Source organism: Mobula hypostoma, chromosome 13, assembly GCF_963921235.1.
Source record: "Mobula hypostoma chromosome 13, sMobHyp1.1, whole genome shotgun sequence".
Lineage (NCBI taxonomy): Eukaryota > Metazoa > Chordata > Chondrichthyes > Myliobatiformes > Myliobatidae > Mobula > Mobula hypostoma.
The window spans coordinates 67,116,498-67,144,139 of record NC_086109.1 but is presented as its reverse complement, the minus strand read 5'-3'; the positions used below and the strand labels follow the sequence as shown (position 1 = coordinate 67,144,139).

General features: G+C 41.7%; 1 protein-coding gene across 2 annotated transcripts in view; it reads left to right on the top strand.

Annotated features, from left to right (window-relative positions):
* The first annotated feature begins 9,973 nt into the window (after positions 1-9,973).
* Positions 9,974-27,642, top strand: part of znf710a (zinc finger protein 710a) — a 57,953-nt gene continuing 40,284 nt past the window's right edge. Inside the window, exon 1 of one of the 2 annotated variants that reach the window (XM_063066525.1) lies at positions 9,974-10,558. The gene's annotated coding sequence lies outside the window, so the exon portion shown is untranslated. The remainder of the gene's footprint in view (positions 10,559-27,642) is intronic. The other variant, XM_063066524.1, reaches the window with a different exon arrangement.

The following is a 27,642-nucleotide window of genomic DNA, read 5'->3' as shown; positions in this document are numbered from 1 at the left end:
TTCCTCAATTCCTCTGACAAAGATTTTTTCACAAAGAAATTCTCTTAAGCTCCAGAAAATGACAGACTGTACTTTATTATCTCTTTTGTCTCTTTGTGATACAACACCGTCACAAAGAAGTACAATTATGCTCTAGAGAATTGTAATAGAATTGTTTTAGACCTCTCTTTCTCTTCCGCTCTCTCACTCTCTCGCTCTCTGTCCCTCTCCTCTCTCCCCTCTCACCTCTCCTCTCTCTCTTTCTTGATACAGATATCTTTATTCATAGTGTGTATGTTTAACCTTTGGACTAACATTTCAATCCTGAAGACTGAATAGGAGCTCTTTCAACTACCAACAAAATAAATCAAGCAGTGAGATAGTATTTTGTCTGTCTATCTCTCTCTATCCCCTTTGTGTTTATCTCTCTCTCTCACACAGTATTTCCTTTAGAGAGACATTCCTTTATGTTGTAGAGAACACTCCTCTCCCCAATTCTAACTTCACTCGCTCTGCATGCACTGTTCTCTACTCTCTCCGCACTAATCCCATCCTCACCATCAAAGCCGCAGATAGGGACGTGCTGCAGTAGTCTGGCAGACTGACTTCTACCTTGCTGAGGCCTGGTGGCAACTTTCAAACACCTCTCTTACCCCTTGATCAGGGCTCCATAAGGGATCAACAGGCCGTTGCCTCCTGCACCATCACTGACCTTATCGACTCGGGATCTCCCATCCATTCTTAACGACCTCATCGTTCCGTTTCTACCTTCTACCCAAGATCAACAGACCTGAGTGTCCAGGTAGAACCCTTGTTTCTGCCTGTTCCTGCCCCACTGAACTTGTGTCTGCATACCTCGACTCTGTTTTATCACTCCTGGTCCAGTCCCTTCCTACCTACATCCATGACACTTCACATGCACTACCATCCTATCAGGAGGATCCTGAAGCTCTCCGCTTCTTTCTGGACCACAGACCCAACCAGTTTCCCTCCATCACCAAACTGCTTCATCTGATGGAATTGAATTGAATTGACTTTATTTCTTACATCCTTCACATACATGAGGAGTAAAAATCTTTATGTTACGTCTCCATCTAAATGTGCAATGTGTAACCATAGTAATTTATAATAATTTATTATGAATAGAACAGTCAGTGTAATATAGAGTACACTCAAATCAGCGTGAGTTCATCAGTCTGATGGCCTGGTAGAAGAAGCTGTCCTGGAGCCTGTTGGGGGGGTCTTGCCTTTTATGCTGTTGTACCGCTTCCCGATGGTAGCAGCTGGAGTAGATTGTGGTTGGGATGACTTGGGTCCTCAGTGATCCTACAGGCCCTTTTTACACAACTGTCCTTGTAAATGTCCTGAATCATGGGAAATTCACAACTACAGATGTGCTGGGCTGTCCACACCACCCTCTGCAGAGTCCTGTGATTAAGGGAGCTACATTTCCCAGACCAGGCAGTGATGCAGCCAGTCAGGATGCTCTCAGTTGTGCCCCTGTAGAAAGTTCTTAGGATATGGGGGTCCATACCAAACTTCCTCAACCGTCTGAGGTGAAAGAGGTGCTGTTGTGCCTTTTTCACCGCACAGCTGGTGTGCACAGACCACGTGAGGTCCTCGGTGATGTGGATTCCGAGGAACTTAAAGCTGTTTACCCTCCCAACCCCAGATTCATTGATGTCAATAGGGGTTAGCCCATCTCCATTCCTCCTGTAATCCACAACCAGCTCCTTTGTTTTTGCAACATTGATGGAGAGGTTGTCTTCTTGACGCCACTGTGTCAGAGAGATGATCCTCACCCTCAATAATTTCACCTTCGGCTCCTCCCACTTCCCAGCTATGCCTGCCTTTTTGTCAGCTATGTGGAACAATCTATGTTCTAAGCCTACACCAGCATTACTCCCCAGCTCTTCTTACGCTGCATCAATGACTGCATTGGTGCTGCTTCCTGCGCCCGTTCTGAGCTCATCAATTTCATCAACTTTGCCTCCAACTTCCACCCTGCTCTCAAGTTTACTTGGTCCATTTCTGATTCCACTCTCCCCTTTCTCAATCTTTCTGCTTCTACCTCTGGAGAGAGTCTATCTGCTGGCATATTATATAAACCCACTGACTCTCACAGCTACCAGGACTATACCTCTTCCCACCCTATCACTTGTAAAAATGCCATCCTTGTTACTCAGTTCTATCTGGCTCTGCCGCATCTGCTCTTGGGATGAGGCTTTTCATCCCAGAACAAATGAGATGTCCTCCTTCTTCAAAGAAAGGGACTTCTTCCACCATCAATGCTGCCCTCACCCACATCTCTTTCATTTTGCACACATCTGCTGTCACCCAATCCTCCTGCTGCCACACTAGGGATAGGGTTCCTCTTGTCTTCATCCATCACCCCACCAGCCTCCGTGCCCAGCACATAATTCTCTATAACCTCCGCCATCTCCAACGGGATTCCACCACCAAGCAAATCTTTCCCTCTCCCCCACTTTCCTTTTTCAGTCTTTTTATGAATTTTCAAGATTATAAACATAACAATAATATTAATAAACAGAGAATGGGATTATATTATTGATAGCTAACATTTGCAAATATAAAATTGCTAATAGTACAAGTATGTTAGTTCTCCCCAACTCTAAATATAATTGAACATGGTAAAGGATAAATAAAAAAAACACTAAAAAAAACCCAAACTAGAAAAGAAAAAAAAACACACTAAATTAAGCTAAGCAAAACTAGACTAAACTAAACTAAAACAAAGTCGGACTAACATCTTACATTGGATACAATCATTAATGTCATTAACTCCACTCCTCTATCCGTATATTTTTAGTTAAAAAAAAGATTTGAAAAAGGTCAAACTACGTTATATGAAAATGTTGAATAAACGGTCTTGAAGTTTCTTCAAATTTAACCGAAGGATCAGAGGTGCCACTTCTGATTTTCTCTAAATTTAAGCAAGACATAGTTTGAGAAAACCATTGAATGTAGTAGGAGGATTGACCTCTTTCCAATTCAATAAGATAGATCTTCTAGCCATTAATGTAAGGAATGCAATCATCCGACAGGCTGAAGGGGATAAGTAAGTATCTTCCATCATTGGTAACCCAAAAATTGCAGTAATGGGGTGAGGTTGTAAATCAATACACAAAACTGTAGAAATAATATCAAAGATATATTCCAATATTTATCCAAAAAAGGGCAAGACCAGAACATACGAGTCAAGGAAGCAACTTCAGAATGACATCTCTCACAAATAGGGTTTACATGAGAATAAAAACGAGCTAACTTATCTTTAGATATATGAGCCCTATGTTCCACCTGAAATTGTATCAATATAAGTTTAGCACATAAAGAGGAGAGGTTAACTAATTGAAAATTTTTTTCCCATTTTTCTGTAGGTAAATGAAGTTGAAGTTCCCTTTCCCATTCAGTCTTAATTTTATCAGATATACCTGAATTTATTTTCATAATCAAATCATAAATGATTGCTATTAAACCCTTCTGATAAGGATTTAAACCTAAATTTTTTTCCATGATATCAAATGGATATGAAGTTGGAAACGTAGGTAGCTTAGTACTTTAAAAGTTACTAATTTGTAAATATCTGAAAAAATGAGATCTAGGCAATTTATATTTATTAGAAAACTGTTCAAAAGACATAAAACAGCTATCCAAAAATAAATCACGAAAGCTTAATATACCCTTCATTTTCCATACCAAAAAAAGCTTGATCTATAACAGATGGTTGAAAGAAAAAGTTAGATATAATAGGACTTGATAAAATAAATTGGTTCAAACCAAAAAATTTACAAAATTGAAACCATATTCGTCATGTATGTTTAATTATTGGATTAACTATTTGTTTATTTAATTGAGAAAGAACAAATGGAAGAGCAGTCCCTAAAATGGAAGTCAGAGGAAACCCTTGTACAGATTTATATTCCAGGTTTACCCATTGTGGGCTTAAAGTTATATCCAAATCTTGTGTCCAAAATATTAAATATGGAATATTAATTGCCCACTTTCTGCAGGGACCATTCCCTATGCAGCTACTTATTTGTAGAAATTGACAGAAAAAAAGAGAGGGAAGAAAGAAACTTTGATGAAAAGTTAAAAAGTTAATACATTAGATGAAATCGGGAAAAGGGGGAGGGAATTAACAAAAGAAAACAGTTCAAGGTCAGTGATAATTGCTGTGAATGAGGGAAGTAAAACAATTTAAATCAGTTTAGAAGAGCACAAACAACATTCAAGACTGGAAGTAATGGGAAAATGGGAAAATAGGTTGCTGGCGAAGCTCTGAAGAAAATAAACGGCATTTAAGTAAACAAAAGGGATAAATCAGAAGTTGGCAATTGTGATAAGCTAAAAAGAGGGAGATTGGATCAGGAGCCAGGGCAGGGGGTGTGGGGGAGACCAGTGAAAAGGAGGAGGGCTGAGAAACTCAGGGACTTAGATGTGGGACTAAGAATGTAAAATGAAGGGCATTGATAAAAATAGAGACCCCAGAGGGATGCTGGCTAGTAGCTGCTACACAACATTTCAAATCAAGTAAATGATTTCAGTACAATATATCAAGCAATGTGATGAGGAAGTATTTCAGCATATTAATAGGTGCATCCTTTATTTTTGATTAGTAGTAATAAAAGTGCATGATCTGTATCACAGTAACTTAATTTTGTATGATGAAATGAGAAGATGAAGTAGTGAGAAGGTGCATAAGAAATTCACCAAAATGATTCCAGAGACTTGGAAATCTGTTTGTGTGGATACACCAGAGAGTGGAAGATTTTCTCATCGGCACAGAGAGGATTACAAATATAATTTGATCAAGTTATCTGAAATTATTTAGATATACTATAAACTTAGTGGCGACTTTATGGCCACTTTATTAGGTACACCTGTTTGTTAATGCAAATAATTAATCAACCAATTATGTGGCAGCAACTCAATGCATAAAAACATGCAGGCATGGTCAAGAGGTTCAGTTGTTGTTCAAACATCAGAATGGGAAAAAAGTGATCTTTGACCATGGAAAGATTGTTGATGCCAAACGGGCTCTTTTGAGTATCTCAGAAACTGCTGGTCCGGGGTTTTCGCATACGTCTCCAGAGTTTACAGACAATGGTTTGAGAAACAAAGAAAACCCAGTGAGTGGCAGTTCTGTGAGCTAAAGCACCTTGTTATAAAGAGAGGTCAGAGGAGAATGGCCAGACTGCTTTAAGCTGACAGGAAGGCAGCACAGTAATTCGAATAACCGCATGTTAAACCATGGTGTGCAGAAGAGCATCTCTGAACACATAACACGTCAAACCTTGAAGTGGATGGGCTACAGCAGCAGGAGACTGTTGTGTATGTAATATTTCAGTAATACTTGAGTAATTTTGTATACATACATTGGTTAATTAAGCATTTTTGTTCATTTAAAGAATTCATTACAGGTTATATGCATAAATATGTGAACTGCATTCATTATCATGTTACCACATGATACGCACATGCTTTGCTTAAAGTAAAATGAAGATTCACATCTCACAGCTCTCTTGTTTACCTTTGAATTAGGTTAATGTTTTGCAACACACACAAAATGCTGGAGGAACTCAGCAGGTCAGGCAGCATCTATGGAAAAGAGTAAATAGTCGACATTTTGGGCTGAGACCCTTCTTCAGGACTGGAAAGTTAGGGGGAAGAGGCCAGAATAAAAAGATGGGGTGGGGTGAAGGAGGATAACTAGAAGGTGGTGGGTAGAAAAGGTAAAGGGTTGGAGGGGAAGGAATGTGATAGGAGAGGAGAGTGGACCACAGGAGAATGGGACCTGGGGGAGGTGATAGGAAGGTGAAAAGAAGTATGAGTCCAGGGTGGGGAATAGAAAAGGAGCGGAGGGGGAATTTATCATATTCATATTCATTCAGGTCGGAGGCTACCCAGAAAGAATATAAGGAGTTGATCCTCCACCCTGGGACCAGCCTCACCTTGGAGACCATGGACCAAGATGTTTGATGGAAATTGAAATTTTCAGCCACCAGGAAGTTCCGCTTTTGGCGGATGGAGCGGAAATGTCCAACGAACCAGTCCCCCAATTTACGATGGGTCTCACCAACGTAGAGGAGGCCGCATTGCGAGCACCGGACACAATACTAGAGAAAGAAAAACTGTACCTGTTGGAAAATAGAACAAAGGTGATCAGCAAAAGAATCTAAAGAGGCATGAGGAATTGTTTGTTACCCTGTGAGTAGTCAGAGCTTGGAAAGCATGGTCAGGGTAGTAGTGGAGGTCGAATCATTTATGACATTAAAGCGAGAAAAGAATCTGAAAGGTAAAAAAATTCCAGAGCCTTGGAAGAGGGAACAGGAGTGGAACTAACCAGATTACTTTTGCTACAGTCAGTACAGACTTAATGATTCAAAAATTCTCATTCCATACTATAACCATTCTGTGATTTGCAACTGTTATAATTTTGATTTAACTATTAATTAGACCAACAGTTTTTGTTATCCTCATCATTACTATTTGCTACCAGTACATTAAAATGTTTGTTCTTTCTCTAAATAACAGTTTGCCGCAACGTACACAAGAGCAAAACTCTTCCATTTCATTGAATGCATTTCTTGATCGGGTACTGAGTCCTCATGTGATGATGCAGTCTGACAGGAATCTCAAATTCGTTCCATTATAAAGTGAGCCCCTTTAAGGACAGAAATACGTGGCAGTACACTTATAGCATGTATATTTATCCTGTGAATAAATATATATAAACAATCATAGTTTATCCACTGCATAATTGTTTAATTATTTACCTAATATGTGCATATAGCTACATATAAGCATAAGCATTTATATAAATTACGTAGTAGACTGCATGATGTCCCCTGCAGCTTGGTAATTTGCACCACTATGTTAATGACTGAGCATTAATATGGGATACAACATAAAATACATAAAGCAATACACAAGCTTCAAAGCCTAGATGACCGGTCTCAAGAACTGCTTCTTCTCATTTGAAGAAACCAGGGAGCTGGGGATTGATTTTAGGAGGAAGGGGACTGTGACAAGTCCTGTATACATTCTCGGAGAAGCAGTTGCAGTGGTGGAGGAGCACAAATATGAGCTTTGTACTTGGGTGTTCACCTCAACAACAGACTTGACTGGAAAACCAACACCAAGGCTGTTTATGAGGAGGAGATGAGCAGTCTCTACTTTCAAAGGAAGCTGAGATCCTTCAATGTGTGCAGCAGGATGTTGGAGATCTTTTACCAGTCTGTTGCAGCGAGTGCAGTCTTCTTTGCGGCTTTATGTTGGGGGAGCAACACCGGTGCTGGTGAAGGAAAGAGACTAAATAAACTCATCAAAAAGGCTGGATCCGTCCTTGGCTACAACCCGGACTCTTGAGTTAGTGGCGGAGTGGAGGTCACTAAACAAACTGTTGTCCATTATGAACATTCTGGCATATCCTCTCCATGACCTACTGAATAAGCAGCGGAGCACCCTTTTGAACAGACTCACTCAGCTCCGCTGTCACCAGGAATGTTGCAGAAATCCTCTCCTACCAAATGCAATAAGCATATACAACCTTTCATCTCTGTGCGACAGGAGAACACCCATCATGGTGCTGTAGTCTCTGTTTTATTATTTCATTATTATTGCACATTGGTAAATTATTATTATGATATTATTATTCTGTACTTTATTATTAGTTAAGTCTGCACACTGCTAAGTGTGTTTTTCAATGTTGCTGCTGTAATGAAAGAATTTCCCACTTGGGATCAATAAAGTACTTATTATTATTAAGATGGCGCCAGTGAACAATGCAGCCAAGGTTAACATCCCCCAGACGATTCACAAAACTACTTCCTTTACTTCTTCTACGTCTTCTTTTTCTTTCAACTGTGGTTGAGCTACTGTTGGAGCCTATGATCTACATTTTGATGATGTGTTTTCTGATACTTTGCTGACTCTGAGGAAATTTGGTGAGGTTTCGATGGAAGTATGCAATTCTGAGGCCAAAAGGCTCATGACCAACTCCATTCCTTGCTGATCTCGCCGATTGAAGCATCAAGGAAGATTGAAATCATCAAGGCAAGAGCAGGAGGCAACCGGGCATTCAAGGCTGTCTACCAGCCTCTTGCTTGATACTCCCAGAGGAAGATCCCTGCGTTCGAATGATCTCTCTCTCCCCCTCGTTTGATGGTGTCAGAGGATGATGCTGGAGCCCTGGGTCTTGGGCAACGTTTAATCAATGCAGTTTGTGGATTGGATTCCGTAGTTCACGTTATGATGTATTTCTGGTCTCTGGTCGCTATCTTAAGCAATTTTGATCAGGGTGGCCTGCAGATATTGAACGACAAAGCACAAGATTGAACTGAACTGAAATTAATATGCCTGAACACTTTCGATTTTGTATTTTATATTCTGCATTTTTCGCTCTTTTTTTGTCCTTTGCTCGATTTGTTTTGTTTGTAGATGGGGGGGTGGAGGCTGATATTTTTCTTTGAATGGGTTCTATGGTTTTCTTTGTTTCTTGGCTGTCTTTGGGGAGACGAATTTCAGAGTTGTATACTGTATATATACGTTGATAATATATTTTCTTTTGAATCTTTGATATCTGATCACCACCACCCCCACTTCCTGGTGATGTTGCTACCTTTTCAACCCTTTAATTTTCCTCTGCTATTATTACTATTTCAGCATTTCTTTTTGCAATGCCTGAGTCTGCACTACGATATTTTGTTCCTGGCCATTGTTTTGCACTAAGTGTTGTATTTATTATTGCCATGTGCATTGCTTACTCTGTGAATGACAAGAAATGTCATTGCAGCCGGTGTATATGACAATAAACTGATCTGAATCTGAATGCTGTGGAGAAAATGAAAAGCGATCAATACCAGTCAGAATAAATAGGTGTTTGATGGTCAACACCGGCTATGTGGGCCGAAGGGCCTGTTTCCGTGCTGCATGACTCTCTATGTTCAAACTCTGCAGATAATTGAAAGTTAGCAGGAGATTCCAGAACGGAGAAGACAGCAAGAGATTCCAGAAAGGCAGATGAGGCAGATGCATAACCGATGACAGCCATTCGGGATGAGCCTGAAGACCCAGGGTCAACACAAGAGCAACTTCCTTCCCTCCGCCATCGGATTTTTGAATGGTCCATGAGCCCACGAACACTGTATCATACAATGTTTTTAATGACCTGCATTGTACGCCTGCCGCAAATCAACACACTTCACGACATACGTCTGTGGTAATAAACTATTCTGATATGAGTGTGAAACGATGCATTTGGAAAGGAAGTGAGATGACTTAATATACATTAAAGAGTGTGTACAGGGATTAATGTTCACAATTTACTGACCACGGCACGAGAACTTGACTTAATACGTGTCCCAGAATTATAAACAGAGAAAAAGCGAGTGAATAATGGTAAACCTTTATGAACTGGTTAGAACTCAGAGTATGATAGAAAATTGCGGGTACCCTTTACTTTGTAAAGTCTTCGGCACAGTTACGGAATATATTTATCAGAATATCAGACATAACGAAACACCATAATGTGAAGGGGCCGTTATTTCTTTTTAAATAGGGCGACGGGGAGATTTAATCGATCTCTTTCAAATAAGATCGTGCAGACAGAGTATATAGGGTTAACTATTTTAACTCGCAGCCCGGTCGGCAATCAGAGCTCACAGAAGGCGAATTAAACAATATTATGTAGGAAGGAGGTGAAACTCTTTTTTATTGCATTGCATGGTCTAAATAGTGGGGAAATGGATGCATACTCTCAAAAAGTAAAATGCAAAGACATGTAAAGTGCAAGGGAGAGGCAAAGAGTGAACGAAGAATGACCTCCCGTGCTGTATGATTCTACACGATATAGTGCTTGTCCAATGAATATTTATGGACGTATTCCTTGGGCTATAAATGGTTAGCGGACCCTCAGCATATCTCCCACTCCAGACAGCAACATCCGCAGTGCAAGCCTCTCCGTCAATCCAACTTCACTCCAATTAAAATCCCGCCCCCTCCGCAAGGTGATTGGCAGTCGACGTCACCACAGTCACGTCACCGCCCGGTCAGCGTTCCGGCGATTGGCTGCAAGCGGCTGCCACTCAGGACGGCCTGGTTGAGTTGTCTCTGGGGCTTGGCCCATTGACAGTCGTTGTGACGGGTGGTCAGTGGAGTCTGGTTCTGTCTATCAGTTACGGGCTCTGGGGCCGTCATGCGAACGGCCGGGGAGGACACGCGGTCCGCCGGCGTTGCCGCCCCCTTGTATTTACAGGCCTCAACGGCGCCCGGGCGGAGCTAAATTAGCAGGGTAGTGGGCCGCGGGCGGCGAGGCCTCGGGGACAGCTGCTAGGGTAAATCACCCGGGCCAAGCGAACGATTGGCAGGGGCCCCCGTGGGAGGCCAGCCCCGGCTTGGGCCCACAGGCCCCGGGCTAGGGGGCCGCCCGCTTGGGTGTCTGTATCTCTCCAACGTCACTCCCCCCACCTTCCTTCCGGCCGGCGCTGCGGATCCTTTAACCATTCATATTCAAAGCAACGACGACGAGTTGTCTGTTACTGCTCCACCATTGACCCAGGTTAGTGCCGTGAGTTGGTCTCTTCCCACCACCCACCCCCTTCACCTCTTTCCCCCTCCCCCTTCTGTGTGTTTGTCTGATGAGCAGCGGGGGCTTTAACTTGGGGGCATGTCTGTGTCTTTCACTTCCACATTCCCTCATGCCTTGAGAGAGTAAATGGCGTCTCTACTGAGCCGACAGAGGAGAGAACTCATCCTAGCTCAGACAGTTGTTTCTGGTTTCAGGAGACTAGGAGCTGGTATAGGAGCAGAAGGAGGCAACTTGTGAAAGCTCAGTAAATGATACATGGGAGCAAATATTGTGTGTGTCAAGATGATACTTTTTTTTAGTAAAGTGTTTTATTGTCGCAATTTCTTTGTTAGTTGCGTGCAGTTATGGGTAGTCTATGTGGTTATTTTTGAAGCAACCTGAATCTTTTTCTGAGGTGAAGGTTTTTATCTTCAGCATCTCTGCTTTCAGCTTTCTTTTGTATGGACTGTCTGCATTCTCTTTTCAAAGCTTCTCTTCTTTCATTCACTTCCTTTCTGCAGTTCTTTCTCTTTTGTTCCCTTTCTGTCTGTCTGTCTCTCTCTCTCTTTGTAGGCTTTTTTTATTTTGAATCATTTTGAGATGGGGGAAGTGCTCAAAAACTACAATAACAGCGTTCCTGCTTTAACACAAACGGGGAAACGTTGGTACTGAAGGAGAGATCTTAGAGTAAACTGTTTGCAAGTGCATTGGTTGTAATGTGAATGTCAGAGTACAGTACCTGTTGACAGTGGTTTTTGACTTGATTTAATGGCTGTCTCTTTAATTCCAGTCACAACATAGAAGGAAATCTTAAAATTTTGAACAACCTGGTCCCCAATGGAGTGAACCTAAGGCCTTTAAATTTTAGGAAGGAGCCAAGCCATGTAATTTAAATGACAGGGCCCTGCGATAGGATTACTTTTGAATATGATTGATATCCCTCTTCCTATTGAGTTAAGTTGCTTGAATTTTGGAGGTTATTTAGAGCAGATTTTTTAATACATAAAAATAAGAAATGGGTGAGTAGAATTGAGCTAATTGGTTAGAACCTGAGAAAAAGACAGCTCTAAAGTTTCCACTTGTCACAGTCTGAAGAAAAATGTATAATATGGGTGTGGAAATATCCAGAAACAAAGTAGTCTAGAATAATTGCTGCAATATTTTTTCCTGAGGAGAAATAATGTGCTTAAAATTTATTCATTAAGAGTTTAATAGTTCAGCTCAAACTGTTTCAATCATATCTGGTGCTAGGAATGAAAATGCCCACAGAGGAGTAGTGTAATTCTGTTCATCGAAGTAATAGTTTTGGTCAGTTATGTGACAACATTACTCAATTTTACTTGAGAGCTGCAGATCTGTTAAGATTTGAATAAAATTAGTTGTGGATGCTTGATGTAGGGTTAAGAAATAGTTCTAATTGATTATTCATGTTTATATTTTTGATTTTCTGTGAGGTACCTTGAGGTATTTGCTACATTATATTAATGAAAACAGCTAAATTTCTGAATATCCAGATGATGAATATTTGACACTAATTAGTTCAAATTAAAGGCAATCTTTGTTTCAAAATTGTTAATGGCTTTGCTTCAAAGTGTGTTTCTTTATCTACTTAGCCTCAATACACCACAATCTTGGCACTACATTTTATGGCCTTTGGCAATGCTATTTTTCATTGATTTACTGTTCATATGATGGAAGTTCCAAGCTCTGGAATAGTCTCCCCAAACCTTTCCAATTTACTAACATGTCCCTCACAAGGAGTTTGACATCTGTCCTAATTGCCTAAATACTGTGGATGCTCAAACTCTGAAATTTATTTAAAACAGGAATATGTGGGAAAATGGTCAGGCAACAGCTTTGGAAGGAGAAACTGAATGTTTTGGGGTAAATGATCATCATGAATAATCTTGAAAGTCAGTGATCTGAAATGTTAGCATTGCTCCTCTTTCCCATTGCTGCTTTTGATCTATTGTTATTTCTATTACTATATTTCTATTGTTGACTTGTGTTCTGCTGCTTTTAAATTTGTTTACTATTATGTGAGGATAAAAGCAGGAAGTGTTGGAAATACTTAGTAGTTCAGTCAGCACCTGTGCAGAGGGAAATGGCCATTGATATTTAGAACGAGCAAAAATTAGGAATGATCAAATTTAAAGTGCAGAGATGAGGGAGTGGAGAAGACAATGGAATGCCTGTGATAGGGTGAAAGCAGAGAATATGTAGGGTAGTAAAACCTTCTTTATCACAACTGATGTGGTTTTTTTCCTTGTATCTGCATTTCTTCCTCTAGATGCAGTAGGATATCTTTGTATGCTAAAGGCATTGTGTGAATGAAAATTTTTATCACTTTATTAATAGATACATTGAGCAGTAATGTAGGTATGCAATATTTGAATGAATTGTGAAAGTGAAATACGCTTGTAAATTGAAGGTTGAGCTCAAGTATCAATTCTCAAATTGTTTTAATACTTCACTCTGTAAATGTGTATTGGTTTTGGACTTTGTCATTGATAGAATAACTTTCTGAAAGATTCGCTTCAAATTAGAGCTGGCCTTGAGTCTTGATTAAGTATTTGTGTCATTGCCTGCCACTCAGGGATGCTGTGAAGCCTATCAAGACACCCTGAGTCAAGTAGTTCAATGGTATCCTTTGAAATTAGAATGCAGTATCACTTAAATAGTGGATCATTGCCTGTGCTTGCTAGAGATGTCAGGACAAGCGAGTAAACTGAAGAATGAGATTGCAAGTCTACTCAATTGGCTAGCTGTTGGATAGTTTTACTGATGAGGTCTTGCTTGCCTGTCAGTCTTTGCCAATGTATGAACTGCTTTGTTTTTCTTTTGTCCTCCCATCTTTCATAAGTTTCAACACTTCTACAGCTGTAGATGCCCAGTTTTGCCATTCATGCTTTGCCATCACTTAGACTATCCCTTTGTATTTGAATATAACCGAAGATTCGCCACTTATTAATAAAACAGTCCCCTTTCTGATTCTTGAGATACTTGCATATCTTCTCCTGTCTGAAGCAAAGCAACAGGTAATCTTCATACAAGTTTGCAGCACTGCAGCTCTGAAAGGGCTGCAAGGCAATTTGAGTTTCATTTGACTTGCATAACGATGGTGATCATCAGATTCTTTTTCATTTGGAAATCACTAATTATTACCATATAAACTGTTAATATAATTTAGTTTCCCTAAATAGTTTTAAGGAACTGTGGTTTTTGAGAGATTGAGGTTCTAGTTAATGAAGTATAAGCAGCAAAGAATAAATAAGTTACTTTAGTATAAGAAACACAAGAGAACACTGAAGAAGAAGATCAGGAGGGTTAAAAGAAGGCATGAGGTTGCTCTAGCAGACAAGGTGAAGGAGAATCCCAAGGGCTTCTACAGATAGTGAAAGGATAGCAAAGGATGAAATTGGTCTGTGGACATCAGTATGGCCATCTATGCATGGAGCCGAAAGAGAGGAGGGAGTTCTTAAATGTGTTTTTTTTTGCATCTTTGTTTACTTGGGACGTGACACATTCGATAGAAGTGAGGCAAAATGGCAGTGAGGTGATGATTACAGATAAAGTTCTTGCTGTCTTGAGGGAAATTAGGATGTCTAAATTCCCATGGCCTGACAAGGTGTTCCCTCGGACCTTATAAGTAGGCAGTGTGGAAATTGCAGGGGTCCTAGCAGAGGTACTTAAAACGTCCTTAGCTGTGGGTGAGGTTCTGCAGGATTGGAGTGTAGCTAATGTTCTGTTGTTTAAGAAAGGATCTAAGAATAAGCCAGGGAATTATACGCCAATGAGCTTGACATCAGTAGTGGTTAAGTTTTTGGAATGTATAGGGACTGGAGATACAAGTATAGAGGAGGACTGATTATGGATGGTCAACATGGCTTTGTGTATGGTAGGTTGTGGTTAACCAATCTTATTGAGTTTTTTGAGGAAGCTAGCAGGAAAGTTGAAGGAAAGACACTGGGTGATTAGCATGGCCTTTGACAGGATCCTGCATGGGATGTTGGTCACAGAGGTTTAGTTGCTTGGCATTCAGGATGAGGTAGTACTTTGGATTAGACATTGGCTTCGTAAGAGAAGCAGAATGGCAGGAAATTGTTGCCTCTTTGACTAGAGGCATGTGATTAGTTGTATGCTACAGGGATTTGTTGTCATTTGTCATCTATCTCAGTAATCTGGATGATACGCTAAACTGATCAGCAAATTTGCAGATGTTATCAAGATTGTGAAGATGGTAGACAGCAAAGAAAGCTATCAAAGCTTGCAGTAGGATGCACACCAGCTTGGCAAATTGGAATTGGTGGAATTTAATGCAGACAAGTATAAGGTGTTGCAATTGGGGTAAATGCAAGCAGGCTTTTTCCATTGAGGTTGGCTGAGATTGAAATAGAGGTCATGGATAAGGAGTGAAAGGTGAAATGTTTAAGGGCAGTATGAGGAGAACGTCACTAAGGGTGGTAAGTGTGGAATGAGCTGCCAGTACAGTAGTAGATGTGGGTTTGATTTTGACATTTAAGAGAAACTTGGACAGGTTCATGAATGGGAGGGGTATGGAGGGCAATGGTCATAGGCAGAATAATAGTGCAGCATGGACTATATGGGCTGAAGGGCCTGATTTAGTGCTGTAGTGTTCTATGACTCTTTTATGACTAATTATTTAATCATTACATGATAGACAGGGATCATTACCTTTCTCCTGTGAGCTTTTGCGATTTGATATTGTTAATTCTTGCTCTCACTGCTGTGCTGATGATGAGCCATTTTAGACAGTAAGACATGGGAGCAGAATTGGACCATTTGGCCCATCAAGTCTGCTCTGCCATTCATTCATGGCAGATCATTTCTTTTCCCATCCTGAGCCCCACTCCCTGGCTTTCTCCCCGTTACCTTTGCTGTGTCCAATCAAGAATCTATCAATTTCCACCTTAAATAAACCCAATGATCTGGCCTCCACAGCTGCCTGTGGTAACAAATTCCACAAATTCACCACCCTCTGGCTAAAGAAATTTCTCCGCATCTCTATCCTGTCCCTCTGTCTTGAGACTCTGGCCTCTTGTCCTAAAATCACCCACCAAACATCCTTTCCACATCTACTGTCTAGACAGCGGTTCCCAACCACCGGGCCACGGACTGGTACCGGGCCGCAAGGAAACGATACGAGTCAGCTGCACCTTATTCCCTGTCACGCACTGTTGAACTTGAACATAGGGTTGCCAACTGGCCCGTATTAGCCGGGACATCCTGTATATTGGGCTAAATTGGCTTGTCCCATACGGGACCTCCCTTGTCCCGTATTTTCTCCCGCTAAGGTAGAGCGTTCCTTTGAAATCTTTTGTGCCAAAATGGCGTAAAGTGAAGAAGCAATTACCATTAATTTATATAGGAAAAATTTTTCAGCGTTCCCAGACCCAAAAAATAACCTACCAAATCATACCAAATAACATACAAAACCTAAAATAACACTAACATATAGTAAAAGCAGGAATGATATGATAAATACACAGCCTATATAAAGTAAAAATAATGTTTTTACAGTGTAGTCAGGAAGATTAAGCCAAAACTGATTTGTGGAAAAAAATCGGCGCGTGCGCATGCAGGTGCCCGTGCAAGGCATCATGGTAGTCTTTCCCAGGGTAAACACAAGTGTCCCGTATTTGACTGCTACTTTTGTCCCTTATTTGGGAGTGAGAAAGTTGGCAACCCTAACTGTAAAAGACATGTTGAGGTGAGTTTAACCTGACTTGACCACCCCCCCCCCCCCCACCGGGGTCGGCAGTCCGCAAGAATATTAAATGGTCCATGGTGCAAAAAAGGTTGGGGACCCCAATCTAGACTTTCAGTATTCAAAAGATTTCAATAAGATCCTCCATCCTTCTAAATTCCAGTGAGTACAGACCCAGAGCCATCAAATGTTCCTCGTATGATGGCCCTTTCATTCACAGAATCATCCTTGTGAACCTCCTCCAAACCCTCTCCCATGCCAGCACATCTTTTCTTAGATGCGAAGCCTAAACTGTTCACAGTACTCAAGGTGAGGCTTCACCAGTGTGTTATATGGACTTAGCATCACCTGCTTTTATTGAATTGAACTGACTTTATTTCTTACATCCTTCACAGACATGAGTAAAACTCTTTGTTACATCTCCATCTAAATGTGCAATCATAGTAAGTCAATGTAACATAGAAAGACACTCGTGAGTGTGAGTTAATCAGTCTGATGGCCTGGTGAAAGAAGTTGTCCTGGAGCCTGTTGGTTTTGGCTTTTACGCTGCGCTACTGTTTCCCGGATGATAGCAGCTGGAATAGATTGTGGTTGGGATGACTTGGGTCCCCAATGATCCTTCGGGCCCTTTTTTCACACCTGTCTTTGTAAATATCCTGAATCATAGGAAGTTCACATCTACAGATGCACTGGGCTGTCCGCACCACTCTGCAGAGTCCTGTGATTAAAGGAAGTACAGTTCCCATACCAGCCAGTGACACAGCCAGTCAGGATGCTCTCAATTGTGCCCATGTAGAAAGTTCTTAGGATTTGGGGACCCATACCAAACTTCCTCAACCGTCTGAGGTGAAAGAGGTGCTGTTGTGCCTTTTTCACCCCACAGCTGGTATGTACAGACCACTTGAGGTCCTCGGTGATGTGGATGCCGAGGAATTTAAAGCTGCTTACCCTCTCAACCCCAGATCCATTGATGTTAATGGGGGTTAGCCTGTCTCCATTCCTCCTGTAATCAACAACTAGCTCTTTTGTTTTTGTGACATTGAGGGAGAGGTTGTTTTCTTGACACCACTGTGTCAGAGAGATGACTTCTTCCCTGTTGGCCATCTTGATATTGTTTGAGATAAGGCCAATCAATGTAGTGTTGTTGGCAAATTTAATTTGCAGATTAGAGCTGTGGGTTCCTCTTGAAATAAATACTATCATTGTATTTGCTGCTTTAAATTAACCCGGGTGTCTTGCTGAAGGACCCCCAAGTCCTTCTGCACCTCTGATGTTTGAATTTACTCCCCATTTAGATAATAGTCTGCACTATTGTTCCTTTTGCCAAAAATGCATTATCATACATTTCCCAACGCTGTATTCCATCTACCACTTTTTTGCTCATTCTTCTGATTTGTCTAAGTCCTGCTGCAATTGCAATGCTTCTTCAACACTACCGGCCCCTCCACTGACCTTCATATCTTCAAACTTACTCACAAAGCTATCAATTCCCTTAGCTAAATGTGAAAAGTAGCGGTCCCAGTACTGACCCCTGAAGAGCACCACCAGTCACGGGCAGCCAACCAGATAAGGCTCCCTTTATTCCCACTCCTGCCTGTCAGCCATTCCGCTATCCATGTGAGTATGTTTCCTGTAAAACCATTGGATTTTATCTTGTTCAGCAGCCTCGTGTGGTATGTTATCAAATGCTTTCTGAAAATCCAAGTAAATGATATCCACTGCCTCTCCTTTGTCCACCCTGCTTGTTACTTCGTCGAAGAACTCTTAACATATCTGTCAGGCAAGATTACCCTTTTACAGAAACCATGCTGATTTTGACTTATTTTATCATTAGTTTCCAAGTACCCCTAAACCTCATCTTTAATAATAGACTCCAACACTTTCCCAACCACTAAGGTTAGGCTAACTGGCCTATAATTTCAGTAGAGTGATATTTGCAATTTTCCTGTCCTCCAGGGCCATGCCAGAATCAAGTGATTCTTGAAAGATCATGAACAATGCACCTGTTATTTCTTTAGCAACTCCTTTTCGGACTCTGGGATGTAGTCCAGGTGGCTTGTCCACCTTAAGACCTTTGAGTTTGCCAAGCCTTTTTTCTTTGTAATAGCAATGACACTAATCCTGCTCCCTGACACTCATGGATGTCTGGCACACTGCTAGTGTCTTCCACGGTGAAGACTGAAAGTTCATCTTGCATATCTTGGTCTCGCATTACTACCTAACCAGCATCATTTTCCTGTGGCCCAATATCAACTCTCAGCTCCCTTTTACTCTATATAACTGAAAAAGCTGTTAGTATCCTGCTTTATATTAGTCCCCTAATCTGAGGAAAGACATCTTTGCCATAGAGGGAGTACAAAGAAGGTTCACCAGATTGATTCCTGGGATGGCAGGACTTTCATATGAAGAAAGACTAGATGAACTGGGCTTGTACTCGTTGGAATTTAGAAGATTGAGGGGGGATCTGATTGAACCGTATAAGATCCTAAAGGGATTGGACAGGCTAGGTGCAGGAAGATTGTTCCCGATGTTGGGGAAGTCCAGAATGAGGGGCCACAGTTTGAGGATAGAGGGGAAGCCTTTTAGGACCGAGATTAGGAAAAACTTCTTCACACAGAGAGTGGTGAATCTGTGGAATTCTCTGCCACAGGAAACAGTTGAGGCCTGTTCATTGGCTATATTTAAGAGGGAGTTAGATATGGCCCTTGTGGCTACGGGGGTCAGGGGGTATGGAGGGAAGGCTGGGGCAGGGTTCTGAGTTGGATGATCAGCCATGATCATAATAAATGGCGGTGCAGGCTCGAAGGGCCGAATGGCCTACTCCTGCACCTATTTTCTATGTTTCTATGTTTATTTTATTGGCTAGTTTGCCCTCATATTTCATCTTTTCCTATGTTGCTTTTTTAGTTTCTTTCGTTGGATTTTAAAAGTTTCCCAATCATCCAACTTTCCACTCACTTGCTACCTTGTATGCATTTTCCTTGGCTTTTACGCCATCCTTAACTTTCCTTGTCAACCACGGTTGCCATTTGTGAACTTCTGTGGGACATGGCTATCCTGTGCTTTGAAATATTCCCAGAAACCTCAGCCACCTCTGCTCTGTCGTCAACCACTGGTATCTTCCTCCAATCCACCTGGCAAGCTCCTGTCTCATGCCTCTGTAATTCTCTTTAATCCATTGTGATACTGATATGTGTGATTTGTGCTTCTCCCTCTCAAATTGCAGTGTGAATTCAATCATATTATGATTACTGCCTCCTAAGGGTTCCTTTATGCTAAGCTCCCTAGTAAAAATTTGGGTTGTTGCACAATACCCAATCTATGATGGCCTTTTCCCAAGTAGGCTGAAGCACAAGGTGCTCTTAAAAAGCCATTTCGTAGGCATTCAACAAATTCCCTCTCTTGTGATCCAACACCACTCTAGTTTTCCCAATCCCCTTGCATATTGAAGTCCCCCATTACAATTATGATATTACCCTATTAAATGCTTTTCCTAGCTCCCTTTGCAACCTCAACCCCACATCTTATTTGGAGGCCAATGATTCCCATAATGTGTTTCTTTTACCCTTGCAGTTTCTTAACTCCAGCCACAAAGATTCAACATTCTCAGACCCTATGTCACCTCTTTCTAAAGATGTAGTTCCATCTCTTACCAACAGAGCCACACCACCGCCTATGCCTTCCTGCCTGTCCTTCTGATACAAGATATATCCTTTGATGTTAAGCTCCCAACTATGGCCTCCTTTTGGCCACGACTCAGTGATGCACAGAATGTCATACTGACCAATCTCTAATTGTGCCATGAGTTTGTCCACCTTATTCCAAATTCTACTCACATTTAAATATAACACCTTCAGTCCTGCATTCTTCACCTTTTTGAATTTGCACTGTGTGGTACAGTTTAACTCTTTGCTCTGTCTACATTTGTACCCAGTCATTGGTTTGTCCTTTCTTATATCCATGTTACACCCATTATCCATTTGTAAACCTGCCGGCTGATCATCAGCTCTTATCATACTGGTTCTCATCCCCCTGCCATGTTAGTTTAAACCACTCCCAACAGCCCACAGGAATATTGGTCCCCCTCTGATTCGACCCTTTTGTACAGGTCACACCTACCCCAGAAGAGATCCATGATTGTCCAGAAATCTGAATCCCTGCCCCCGCTTCAGTGCTTCATTTATCTGCCACCTCATTCTATTCCTATCCTCACTGTTGCATGGCACAGGTAGCAATCCTGAGATTACTACCCATGAGGTCCTGCTTCTCAGCTTCCTTCCTAATTTCCTGTTTTCAGGACCTCCTCCCTTCTACCTATGTCAGTATGTATGTACCACAACTTCTGGCTACTCACCCTCCATTTTGGGATATTGTAAATGCGTTCAGAAACATTGTGGACCCTTGCACCTGGGAGGCAAACTACCATCTGTGTTTTTTTTCGTGTCCGCAGAATCAACTCTTTCCCTCTAATCATAGAGTCCCTTATTATTGCTGCCATCCTCTTCAGTCCCCTAACCTTCAGAATCAGGTTTATTATCACCGGCATGTGACGTGAAATTTGTTACCTTAGCAGCAGCAGTTCAATGCAATACATTATATAGGGGAAAATAATTAAATAAAAATAACAAGTAAATCAATTTCAGTATACATATAATAGATTTTTTTTAAAAACATGCAAAATAAGAAATACTGTATATTTTTTAAAAAGTGGGGTGGTGTCCAAGGGTTCAATGTCCATTTAGGAATAGGATTGCGGAAGGGAAGAAGCTGTTCCTGAATCACTGAGTGTGTGCCTTCAGGCTTCTGCACCTCCTACCTGATGGTAACAGTGAGAAAAGGGCATGCCCTGGGTGCTGGAGGTCCTTAATAATGAATGCTGCCTTTCTGAGACAGCACTCCCTGAAGATGTCCTGGGTACTTCATAGGTTAGTAACCAAGATGGAGATGACTAGATTTACAACTCTCTGCAGCCTCTTTCGGTCCTGTGCAGTAGCCCCTGCATACCAGACGGTGATGCAGCCTGTCAGAATGCTCTCCACGGTGCAACTATAGAAGTTTTTAAGTGTATTTGTTGACATGCATAATCTCTTCAAACGCCTAATGAAGTATAGTCACTGTCTTGCCTTCTTTGTAACTACATCAATATGTCGCAACCAAGTTGCATCCTCAGAGGTCTTGCCACCCAGGAGCTTGAAACTGCTCACTCTCTCCGTTTCTGATCCCTCTGAGGATTGATGTGTGTTCCTTTCCCTTGTCCTTCTTGAAGTCCACAATCAGCTCTTTCATCTTACCAATGTTAAGTGCCAGGTTGTTGCTGCGGCACCACTCCATTAGTTGGCATATCTCCTGTATGCCCTTTTGTCACCACCTGAGATTCTACCAACAATGGTTGTATTGTCAGGAAATTTATAGATGGTATTTGAGCTATGCCTAGCCACACAGTCATGTATATACAGAGAGTAGAGCAGTGGGCTAAGCACACACCCCTGAGGTGCGCCAGTGTTGATCATCAGCGAGGAGGGTGTGTTATCACCGATCCGCACAGATTGTGGTCTTACGGTTAGGAAGTTGAGGATCCAGTTGCAGAGGGAGGTAGAGAGGCCCATGTTCTGCAACTTCTCAATCAGGATTGTGGGAATGATGGTATTAAATGCTGAGCTATTGTCGATGAATATAGGTATTTGTGTTGTCCTGGTGCTCCAAAGCCATGTGGAGAGCCATTGAGATTGCGTCTGCCATTGACCTATTGTGGCGATAGGCAAATTGCAATGGGTCCAGTCCTTGCTGAGGCAGGAGTTCAGTCTAGTCATGACCAACCTCTCAAAGCATTTCATCACTGTGGATTCTGAACCATAGGGCCAGACTCAGTGCTCGGCTGCTGTTGCTTCCCCCAGGTAGGTCGTTCCCCCAGCAGTACTGAAAATGGCGTACATGTTGTTGTGGGGGTGCTCTCCACCATCTGAAGTTCTCCCTTCCCTCACCCATTTATCCATCTCCTTTAGCCTTGGACTCCTGTCTATCAGTGCTTTTTTAATATTCTATTTGCCTTGAAATATTCCCCTTAGAATCTGGAGACCATGCCAGAGTCCAATAATTTTTGAAAGATCATTGCTAATGCTTCCATAATCTCTGCCACTACCTCTTTCAGAACCCTAGGATACAATTCATCTGGTCCGAGTGACTTGTGTACCCTTGGGTTTTTCAGTTTTTTGAGCACCTTCTCCCTTGTAATAGTAACTGCACTCACACCCTTCAACATTTTCACAAGTCAAAGGAGCAGAAGTAGGCCATTCGGCCCATCAAGCCAAATTTTGCCCACTGCTAGTGTCTTCCGTGGTGAAAACTGATGCAAAATACTCATTTAGTTCACCTACCATCTCCTTGTCCCTTGTTATTACTTCTCCAGCCTGATTATCTACTCTCAACTCTTTTTGCATACTTGAAAAAGCCTTTACTATCCACTTTGATATTGTTTGCTAGTTTGCTTCCTGCTAATTTTTGCTTTGTTGTATGACCTTTTTTTTTACTTTTACATTAGCTTTGACTTCCCTTGTCAGCCATGGTTGTACTATTTTGCCATCTGAGAATTTCTTTGTTTCTGGAATACATCTATCTTGCACCTTTGTTATTTTCCCCCGAAACTCACGCTATTGCTGCTCTGCTGTCACCCCTGCTAGCACCTCCTTTCTATTTACTTTGGCTAACTTCTTTCTCATTCCACTGATTTTAGTGCTGATACTGCTCCACGGAGGCAGTGTCCTTTTCCTTGGGGGGAGGGGGGAAATGAATGCAAGTGTGGGGTGCTGTGATTTTTTTTGGTTGAATCTAATGTTATTTTTGTCTTGATAATGGAAGTTGTAGTATTGAGTGAATACGTGGAAAATTTTGGAATATTAGATCATTGAGATTGTGGCATTCATAATAAAGTCTCTTTTTTTTGTTTGACATCTAGCACCCAGATTTCCAAATAGAAGTCACTTCCTATAAAATGCAATTTGTTCTAAACCAACAGTTGAGCCTTCCTTAGCCCATTTGTCATTTTATTTTAGTAAAACAGAAATAAGCAAAGAATTGTTGTTGTGTATGTGGTCTGGTTACACAACAATGTTATTAATAAAAACGCTGGAGACGGGAGCTAAGTTTCATGGTTCTTAACTGGCATAATCCGAACTTGGTAGACACGTACAAATGCCTAATAGCGCATGCTCAATATGAGCCTAATAGCGCATTCAGTGACATGTACTAAAACATAAAGTAGTCCTTTATTATACTGTAGGCTATATGGTACAATTGTAGTGGTAGTTATTGCTACTCCTGTACCACTGAGTGGCTTAGTTAGCCACTCACACTTATGAGGAGTTCACATACTGTACAAGTAGGGTTGTCAGTAAAGTTCAGTTGAGTATCCTGCATGCTAGCGTCCTGGTGTGCTCTGCATCGTCCCTCAATAACGAGTACAACGTGGTATCACATGGTACCAGAAGTGGTTGATTGTCAAACTGGTCCTACAGACTAAGTAAGTTCCCCAACAAGAAAGAATTTACAGTAAAACAGTTCTTGTTTGCATATCTATGAAAAATATCTACAGAAAAATATCTACAGATCTATCAACCTAAGCTTTCTAGTTTGCTTTTGCAACATGACCTGAGAAACAATAATAGACAAAACCAGGAAAGTGGAGCAAATACCTACATCTGCTTATGCAATAAAGCCCCTAAGACATTTGATTTCTTTAAACCAGGGGTCTTTGAGAGATGGCTCAGATGCTTTGAGAGATTTGGGGTTGCAAGCAATCTCACTTAGTCTTCTGAAGAGCATCAAGTAAGCACACCGATATATTGCATGGGTGACCAAGCAGATTACATCATGAGTGGATTGGAACTGATAGATGCTCAGCAAAAGGAGTACGAAATAGTGCAAGACAAATTCAATCAATATTTCCTAGGAAAGCGAGGGCAAAGTTCAAATCCAGAAAACCAGAGCTGGATGAAAGTGTAAATGACTTCATCACAGCATTGTATGCCCTGTCAAACAACTGTGCATCTGGACATCTGAGAGATGGACTCATTAGAGACAGGTTTGTTGTCGGACTTCTAGACATCAAATTGTCAGAAAATTCAGTTGCAGGCAAATCCCACACTACAGCACTTTGGTTAGGCAGTGAGGATGTTCATCAGCAGCACACAGAACTTGGGCATGAAAATGATGCTGAGGTAAAGCTAGAAGCTGTACAAACAAGGTGCAGTCAGAAAGGCTACAGAAAGAGGTGAGAATAGAGCTCAGCTCAAACAAAACAGACAAGGAAAACAAAGACCAGATAAAATGACTAACTGCAAGAGATGTGGCAAGTCTCCATTCCATGTTTAGCAAAAGTGAAATGCCACCAATGCAGTAGAATTGGCCATTGGAGAAGGCAGAGTTACTCAAACAGGTCTTCAGGAAGTCAAAGAAGATGATTCAGATGAAGAGAGCTTTCCTTGGGGTTCCAGATTCAAATAGACCAGACTGGTGTACTGTGGCTCAGTTGCAAAATGAGGCAGTGACTTTCAAAATGTACACTGTGGCAGATGTCACAGCCATCCATGAATGTCTGTTCAAGAACCTAAACGCAACCAAGGAAGTGCTCATGGGGCCAGGGAAACGCAAGCTCACTGTGAAAAGGAATGTTTATTTCCATATGTAAAAATGAGGAAGTTAGGAGAGGATGTCTGTTCAGAATCTTCTCACCATTACTGGGACGATATGTCATTCAGAAGCTGAACCTCATTGTTCAGTGAATCAAGCCTTGCAATGTTCATTGGCAGGAGAAGTACCCAGAATTGTTCACAGACCTGGTGGTACTGAAAGAAGAGTACTTTATCTGACTGAGGCCAGGAGTGACAGCCTACTTTCTGAGCACAGTGAGGCATATATCTGTTCCATTGAGGAACAAAATCAACGATGAACTTGAGAGAATGGAGGTGCTTGACATAATAACTAGAGTGAATGGACCTGCGGACTCGTGTGTGGACACTGTACCCACGACCAAGCCAGATAACACGGTGAGGATCTGTGTTGATCTAACAAAATTGAATTATGCAGTGAGGCAGGAGAAGTTTGTTGCCCTCCGAGCACACATTGGGTATACTGGGTGGAGAAAATTTCTTACCAAGTAGATGCAAACTCAGGGTTCTGCCATATCTGTTTAGCTCCTGAGTTATAGAAGATCAGAACCTTTATCACACCATATGGATGCTGTGCTTTCAAGAGACTTCCTTTTGGCATCTCATCAGCTCCTGACCACGTTCAGATGATGATGAACTAAATCCTGAGGGGCTGGAAGGAGTAGTCTTTCATATGGATGATATACTCATCTTCAGAGGCTCAAGTGAGGAACATGACGAAAGAGTGGAAACTGCCTCCGAGAAACTGAAACAGGCTGGAATCAACCTGAACAAAAAGAAACGTGAATTTGCAAAGTTGGAAGTGAAGATCTTCGGCCACCAACTGTCCTCTGAGGGAGTGCAATCAGATTCAGGAAACTGGCAGGAGTTTAGAACATGGAATAATCTACAAATGTATCAAGATCTGCAGTTTCCTTGGCATGGTAAACTAGTTGGGAAAGTTCATTCCAGATTTGGCAGAGGGAAAGCAAGTCCCTGTGACCTCAAAGGTTTGGACTCGTGATGTACCACAGGAGAAGTCAGTCTCATCACTTAAAGCAACTCTTAATCTTTCTGCCAACATTGGTGTACTTTGATCTGAATAAAGCAACTAAGGTCTCAGCAGCCATGTCTTCCTTTGGCCAGAGGGAGTGCTCGTGCAATACTGCACTGGTGTATGGAAACCAGTGGCATAATGTGTCAGTATCTAGTGTTACACCAAAATTGAAATGGCATCGCTGGGTCTCTGTGGGGTTGTGAACATTTCAGCTGCTACTAAATAGGGACTAAATTTATACTTGAAACAGACCACAAGTCATTTGTCAGCCTCCTCAGCTTGAAACACTTGGATGACCTACCACCACATCTGCAAAGATTAAGAATGAGGCCTATATGATATTGTTATGACATTGAACAAATCTTTCATAACATGAGATGCTGTCGAGGATGCCATGCAAAAGTGAGTGGACAGATGTGGACTCCGCCCTCGAGGAAGATGCCAACATCTACTTGGCTTAGGTATATGAAAGCTTCCCTGCATTACACTAAACTGGTTGAAATTTGTGCTGAGTTGTAAAACAACCAAATCTGGTGCAAGGTCATGCGATACTGTGAGCATGGATGGCCAGCTATTCCAAAAAGAATTCATGAGCTCAAATCTTACTAGCTTGAAAGGGACAGAATCACCATTCTTGACGGTTTGTTGCCAAAGGGCTTTGGACTCGCCATTCCTACTTCTATGCACACCAAAATCATCCGTCATATCCACCAAGGACATCAAGGTGTCAAAAATGCCATCTTAAGAGCAAGGCAATCCGTGTGGTGGCCTGGTCTGAGTACACAGCAGGGAGACTGTATAAAGCAATATGAAGCATGCAGAAAACTGCACAAAAATTATGCTGAACCCACAGAATTCAGACTTTCCTTGGCAAATTGCAGGCAGAGACATTTTCGAGCTGAGAAGAGATAAATACCTTCTCACTGTGGATCATTACTTAATGTTGACATGTCTAAGCTGTCTTCTACATCCTCAGCAGCAGTTATACAGCAAGGTGAAACCTGAGAGAACAGGCCTGCGCTTGTGCATGAAAGACAGAAAGAAATAGTGGCCTGATCCTTATGAAGAGGACCACTCTCCTGAGGTGGACGTACCTGTTTAGGAATCTCCACTGGCTCCAACACTTCCAGAAACTTGTACCAGATTGGGTCATTTATCTGTCCCACCACAGATGTATTAGGGCAGGGGTCCACACCTTTTTTGCACCGCGGACCAGCTTAATATTGACAATATTCTTGCGGACCGGCCGACCGGGAGGGGGGTGTTCAAGTAGGGTTAAACTCACCTCAACATGTCTTTTACAGTTAGAGTTGCCAACTTTCTCACTCCCAAATAAGGGACAAAAGTAGCAGTCAAATCCCGGGACACTTTACCCCAGGAAAGACTACCATGACCATGAAGCCTTGCGCGGGCACCTGTGTGGGTGTGTGTGATGTGCGCGTACGTGCCAATTTTTTTTCTCTCCCCACAAATCAGTTTCGCTTTCATCTTCCCGACTATACTGTACATACATTATTTCTACTTTATATAGGCTGTGTATTTATCATATCATTCCTGCTTTTACTATATGTTAGTGTTATTTATTTTCGGTTTTGTGTTATTTGGTATGATTTGTTAGGTTATCTTTTGGGTCTGGGAACGCTCAAGA